A 7,527-nucleotide genomic window follows, 5' to 3' on the forward strand; every position below is an offset into this window, starting at 1 on the left:
TCTTTACAAAGGAGTTTGGTTCAGTGAGGGTGAAGAGTAGGGGAATGTGTGGAAAGGATGACAAAGTTATAACAATTGATTAGCAAGCAGAATAAAAAGCAGAATAAGTGACTGGACACTAAATAGGGAAGAGTTAAGGGAAATCAATAGGTCTACACACAGATGAAAAAATACTTATGAAATTGATAATTGCTGCTCCAGAGATGAACCAGGAGAACTAATTTTTATAAGGTTTAGACATAATCAGACTACCTATAGGCATCAAAACAGAAGTTCATGCACTACCCATTGAATAACTTGCTCCAAGATCCACAAAAGGGTACAGTCACAGTCCCCTGATGCCCGCAAACATTCACTTCTTAACAGAATATGGATGTAAAGCAGACATTTGAAACCACAGAGTTGGGATTTAAATATATTTGTGTATATTCCCAGTTACGTCAGTCAGTTCAGCTGAGTCGCTCAGTCGTGTCCGACTCTTTGCGACCCCATGAATCACAGCACACCAGGCCTCCCTGTCCATCACCAACTCCCGGAGTTCACTCAGATTCACGTCCATCAAGTCAGTGATGCCATCCAGCCATCTCATCCTCTGTCATCCCCTTCTCCTCCTGCCCCCAATCCCTCCCAGCATCAGAGTCTTTTCCAATGAGTCAACTCTTCACATGAGGTGGCCAAAGTACTGGAGTTTCAGCCTTAGCATCAGTCCTTCCAAAGAAATCCCAGGGCTGATATCCTTCAGAATGGACTGGTTGGATCTCCTTGCATTCCAAGGGACTCTCAAGAGTCTTCTCCAACACCACAGTTCAAAAGCATCAATTCTTCAGCGCTCAGCTTTCTTCACAGTCCAACTCTCACATCCATACATGACTACTGGAAAAACCATAGCCTTGACTAGACGAACCTTTGTTGGCAAAGTAATGTCTCTGCTTTTCAATATGCTATCTAGGTTGGTCATAACTTTTCTTCCAAGGAGTAAGTGTCTTTTAATTTCATGGCTGCAATCACCATCTGCAGTGATTTTGGAGCCCCCCAAAATAAAGTCTGACACTGTTTCCCCATCTATTTCCCATGAAGTGATGGGACCAGATGCCATGATCTTTGTTTTCTGAATGTTGAGCTTTAAGCCAACTTTTTCACTCTGCACTTTCACTTTCATCAAGAGGCTTTTGAGTTCCTTTTCACTTTCTGCCATAAGGGTGGTGTCATCTGCATATCTGAGATTATTGATATTTCTCCCAGCAATCTTGATTCCAGCTTGTGCTTCTTCCAGCCCAGCATTTCTCATGATGTACTCTGCATAGAAGTTAAGTAAGCAGGGTGACAATATACAGCTTTGACGTACTCCTTTTCCTATTTGGAACCAGTCTGTTGTTCCATGTCCAGTTCTAACTGTTGCTTCCTGATCTGCATATAGGTTTCTGAAGAGGCAGGTCAGGTGGTCTGGTACTCCCATCTCTGTCAGAATTTTCCACAGTTTATTGTGATCCACACAGTCAAAGGCTTTGGCATAGTCAATAAAGCAGAAATAGATGTTTTTCTGGAACTCTCTCGCTTTTTCCATGATCCAGCAGATGTTGGCAATTTGATCTCTGGTTCCTCTGCCTTTTCTAAAACCAGCTTAAACATCTGAAAGTTCACGGTTCACATATTGCTGAAGTCTGGCTTGGAAAATTTTGAGCATTGCTTTACTAGCATGTGAGATGAGTGCAATTGTGTGGTAGTTTGAGCATTCTTTGGCATTGCCTTTCTTTGGGATTGGAATGAAAACTGACCTTTTCCAGTCCGGTGGCCACTGCTGAGCTTTCCAAATTTGCTGGCATATTGAGTGTAGCACTTTCACAGCATTATCTTTCAGTATTTGAAATAGCTCCACTGGAATTCCATCACCTCCACTAGCTTTGTTCATAGTGATGCTTTCTAAGGCCCACTTAGAAGTTATGGGATCTTCGGTAAATCCTCTCATCCTGCTAAACTTCAGTGCAGCCAGGTGTCTTCAGAAGGAGACAAGATTTCCTTCATAAGAATGTTCTCAACATTAAGAGATGGAGTCAGAGCCTATGAAATACTCATACGGATTGTTGAAAGTTCTTGAGAATATGTTATATACAAGTGAAAATGCTAAGCATTTGATGTATTTTTACATTCAATCAACAAAGTTGTCTGAGATTGAAGTATGTTGTGTGATTTCACATGAAGAAAGTGAAGCTCTGTTCTCTTTCCAAATAATAACTTCCAAATCCAACAAAGACACACACACACACACACACACACACACACATACACAAACGACTTCAAAACCACTAAGAATTAAAGGAACTTAATGTCCTGAGAAGCTCTTCTTAATCCTGGAACAATTCCCAATTCATCATTGCCTTTGATTTTCTTGCTTGCTTATTTATGCTTTTCTCTAGAAATTTGACCTTATTTTATCTTTCACTGATACCACCAATTCTACTAATCACTCTCTTCAGTCTGTGTATGAAATATAAACAACATACTATTTCTTTGCTCCCTGCGGAACGATTTCAGTTTTTTTTAAATCTAGATAGAACAGAAAAACAGACAAGAAGGCAACAAATAAATGCTAGACCCTCAATGCAGAAGCAGAACAATCAAAGCACAAATCTATCAGTGATTACTAATACCCTGTGAAATAATATAATCTCATTTTCAGAGATTATATTATTTTCAGAGCTGTCAGATTTCCTCACAGCTGTTAAGAAGGACTCTCCAATTTTTAAGACATTCATCTTTCAGATTCTTCCTTGTGGGGACAATCATTGCAATATCTGTGGAAATAGAAAACAGTTGGGTATGCTGACAGTGTCCTGGAGGAAAACCAGCTGGCTGCCCTGACAGGCACTATGAAAGTGACAGTCAAATGGGAGAATCAACATGGTTCATGACTTGGCCATGACCCAACCAGAGTTATTCCCATCTCACTTTATTTCTATCCTGTTTGCTCTGCCTGAAGGATATTCTCTAGCCAGTTATTAAAATTGAGCCACCATACAGTGAAGTGAAGCATCTTCATTTATTACTCCCAGGAGACCAGCGTTACCCAGTCTCATCAGAGTTACGTGACCTCCATGCCACTTTGAGGGCCTCAGATGGAGTAAGATGACTGAACAGAGTGATTTAGATTCTATATCCACTCAGATACACAAGCCTTTGTTTTTGCTTTTAGTTGTATGTTTTTTGGGGCATTTTAGAATGTAGTCCATGAGTACATGGGCCTCAGGCTCTCCTAGATCAACAATAAAAACAAAACAAAAACTCTTAGTGAGGCATGTGGGCCAACACCACCAACAATACCTGTGAAGGTTTCTAGAACTACAGTACCTTAAGCCCAGCTCAGGCCTACTGAATTTGTATCTCAGGAATCAGATTTTAGGAGATATTATATGTATCAAAGTTGAGAAGTTCTATGCTAGAGACTCAGTCTTTAAGTCAATTGAGAATCATGCTACCAAGTCCAATTAAGTCAAAAGGGAAGAATGATCTGGAAAATGTCAAGAGTGTCTAGCACTATGGGACTCAACTAGTAATTGGTAGGAAGCTGTCAAAGGAAGGAATCCCCTTGATCTGATTCAGCTGAAGCACTGTGGCTTTTTAGTTACTCTTGCAGCCTTGAGTGGGGGGACCTCCCTGATACCTTAGCTAGAAGGCACCACCATGACCAGATCTAGGTGCTTTTTTAAAAACCTGCTGCTTTCGATGAAGATGGAGTGACATGCTACTCCTACTGCCAAAGAAGGTCCACAATCCTCTTCCACAGAAAGTGCCATATTCCTGAAGACCAGCTCCAGGATAAATCTCTTTATTCTAGCTCCCTTCTTGGAGGATTTGTATACTACCAGGATTTGGTGTGGAGGTGACTAGTTTGACAGTAGTTGGGGAGGAATATTCAGAAGTGACTATACTTGGTTTGTAGTTTCCAGAGCTGATTAATCAGAGTTCTGGGACTGAGAATCAAATATATGGCCAATCAGTCTGGACAAGAAATTCACTGAAAATAGAAGTGAGGGATTCTGTAATAGATTCTCTGGTTTCACTGCATCAGTTAAAACTTTTCTTTGTTACAGGAAAACTGACCCTGGAAACCTACATTTGCTAGGATTCTTTATCCAGTGAATTCTGGTTAAAGTTGACCAGTGGGAGGCTCTGAAAGGGAATTAGACAGGACACAGGACAGTAGGAGCTATAAACTTTCTCTTATGGCTCTAGAAACTCTTTGTGGTTCAAGCTCATTCAAGAAGCCCTTCTCAACACATTTCCATTCATTCAAGTGACTCCTTCCACCTTGACTTTAGTACATCCACTTGCTTAGTAAAACCTCTGTCTTCAGGATCCCAACTCTTTTCAGGTAGCCCAGGCCTTGGGTTCTGGTAAAACCACCTCTTCCTTTTGTCTCTGAAACACTGGAGCTGGGGGTATCATCCTATTATTGCCTCTTCGGTTCTTCCCAAACATTTTAAATGTGTTCCTCATATTAAATTTCTTCTACTGAACAATTTAAAATAGGTTCAGTTTGACTTGCTTCACCCTGACTGACACATTGACCTTATATTCTATAGGCTTAAGCATCAAGGGCCTCTCTTTGGGAAATTAGACCCAGCGGGAAATGTCATTGAAATTAAACTTCAGGCATGGTATGAAGAATATAATATTTTGTTGCAAGAAAGAACTTGAGGCATCATCTAAGTCTGTCATTTCTCAATGAGGAGCTGTTCCCCAGGAAGTGCCATGCCTAGTCTCACACAATTCTTAAAAGGCAATGCCAGGACAAGCTGTGTCCATGTGCAGAGTATTTCCATTATTCCATATATCTTCTGTGATATGTTTGCCTGTTTGATACCAGACTCTGTATACAAATATATATTTAGTGTACTGAACAAAATTATATTAGAGAAATCAATGGGCAATTTTATGGCTCTATCCTTTCTTTATACATATGTTTGTTTGTTTGTTTTTACCAAATTTGTGAAAGCCAATGAAGGAGAGATGAGAGATGCAAGTTTGATCCCTGAGTTGGGAAGATCCCCTGGAGTAGGAATGGCAATCTGATTCAATATTCTTGCCTGGTAAGTTCCATGGACAGACGAGCCCAGTGGGCTACAGTCCATGGAGTTGCAAAGAGTCAGACATGACTGAACACACAAACACATACAAGTTCTTTAAGAACTAGCTATCACTATTATTATTACTCCAGATTGGCTTTTTTTTTTTTAAGTTCTGTCTGATACTGATGACTCCATCTACTCTATGTCAGTTAATGATGCAGAAATGTCTACTAAATAAAGTTTATTTCCCTAGGATAGTTGTTCTTAAACATCAGCAATGCATCAGAATCACCTGGAGAGTTTCTTTCTTTTTTTTTTTAATTTAAATTTATTTATTTTAATTAGAGGCTAATTACTTTACAATATTGTATAGGTTTTGCCATACATCAACATGAATCTGCCATGGGTGTACACGTGTTCCCAATCCTGAACCCCCTCCCACCTCCCACCCCATACCATCCCTCTGGGTCACCCCAGTGCACCAGCCCCAAGCATCCTGTATCCTGCATCGAACCTGGACTGGAGATTCGTTTCTTATATGATATTATACATGTTTCAATGCCATTCTCCCAAATCATCACCCCCTCCCTCTCCCACAGAGTCCAAAAGACTGTTCTATACATCTGTGTCTCTTTTGCTGTCTCGCATACAGGGCTATCATTACCATCTTTCTAAATTCCATATATATGCGTTAGTATACTGTATTGGTGTTTCTCTTTCTAGTTTACTTCACTCTGTATAATCAGCTCCAGTTTCATCCACCTCATTAGAACTGATTCAAATGTATTCTTTTTAATGGCTGAGTAATACTCCATTGTGTATATGTACCACAGCTTTCTTATCCATTTGTCCAGTGATGGACATCTAGGTTGCTTCCATGTCCTGGCTATTATAAACAGTGCTGTGATGAACATTGGGGTACACGTGTCTCTTTCAATTCTGGATTCCTCGATGTGTACGCCCAGCAATGGGATTGCTGAGTCGTATGGCAGTTCTATTTCCAGTTTTTTAAGGAATCTCCACACTGTTCTCCATAGTGGCTGTACTAGTTTGCATTCCCACCAACAGTGTAAGAGGGTTCCCTTTTCTCCACACCCTCTCCAGCATTTATTGCTTGGAGAGTTTCTTAAAACCCATTTTTTGGTCCCATCTCAGAAAGCTCTGGGCTTCCCCAGTGGCTCAATGGTAAAGAATCTGCCTGCACTCTCGAGCTCATGGCAGGGCTGTCACTCATGCTGGCTGGATAATGCAGCTTCCGGCAGCTAACTTTGGCGTCTCTTGCCTCATGGATTCTGGGTTTGGTGCCCAGGGAAGGAGACCATGAGGGTCTTGCTGGGGCAGCTCTGCACGAAGCCAGAGGAGGCATGGCGAGTGGTGGGCTGGCTGCTGCCTGGGGAGCCGCCCCCTTGATACTGCGATGCCGCCCCCTCCCAGGTCGTCAGGACCCCAGAACGGAAGAGCAGCAGAGACCCCATGCGCCCCCTTGAAGCCCGGGACTGTTTCCTGGAAGTCTTTAGCCATCACATTTGCTACTGGGGGAGCTTTATTGGCTGGAATGAAGTACTTCAAGAAAGAAAAGACAGAGAAACTGGAGAAGGAATGGCAGTGAAGCATTGGAAAGCCTTTACTTGGGGGCCCATTTTTCCTCACAACTCATACTGGCAAGTCCAAAACTGATAAGGACTATCTGGGTCAATGGATATTGATTTATTTTCGTTTTACTCGTTGTCCTGATGAACTAGAAGAACTATTTCTGTCCAGAAGAACTAGAAAAAATTATTCAAGTCATGGATGAAATAGACAGTATTCCAACTCTGCCAAATTTAACTCCACTTTTTATCACTTTTGACCCAGAGAGGGACACAAAAGAAGCCATCGCCAGTTATATAAAAGAATTTTCTCCCAAACCGAGTGGCTTGACTGGCACAAAAAAAAGAGATTAACAAAGTGTCCAGAGCATTCAGAGTGTGTTACAGCCCTGGCCCCAAGAACAAAGATGAGGATCATTGTATGATAACAGTGGATCATACAATCATAATGTACTTGATTGCACCAGATGGTGAATTTCTAGATTATTTTGGGCAGAACAAGAATGCAGAAGTAGCTGGTTCAGTTGCTGCACATGTGAGGACACACAGGAAAAAGAGCTAATAACTAACACAGCACGGCCATGCTCTATTCTCCTGCCAAAGAGGAAGGACTTTATCTCCCATAGGAGCCAATACATACATGTACATACATGCAACCTGCAGAAAGGCCTTCATACCAGGAGAAAATCTAAATTTTGGACAGGGCATGTTATGCTTGGGTTCATCAAGGATGAATTTTTAGAACTGTAAAGATTACAACCAAAAGTTTCCCAAATTGTGGCCTTGAGACCAGAGGACCAAGATGTCTTGAAGCCAGTGGAATGGACCTCAGGGAAGGATACAGCCAGAAAAGACGCATCCCAGGGATCTCC

General features: G+C 41.5%; 1 pseudogene; it reads left to right on the forward strand.

Annotated features, from left to right (window-relative positions):
* The first annotated feature begins 6,248 nt into the window (after positions 1 to 6,248).
* On the forward strand, positions 6,249 to 7,217 carry LOC129622704 (protein SCO1 homolog, mitochondrial-like; annotated as a pseudogene).
* The last annotated feature ends 310 nt before the right edge of the window (positions 7,218 to 7,527 follow it).

Source organism: Bubalus kerabau, chromosome 11 (assembly GCF_029407905.1).
Source record: "Bubalus kerabau isolate K-KA32 ecotype Philippines breed swamp buffalo chromosome 11, PCC_UOA_SB_1v2, whole genome shotgun sequence".
NCBI lineage: Eukaryota > Metazoa > Chordata > Mammalia > Artiodactyla > Bovidae > Bubalus > Bubalus kerabau.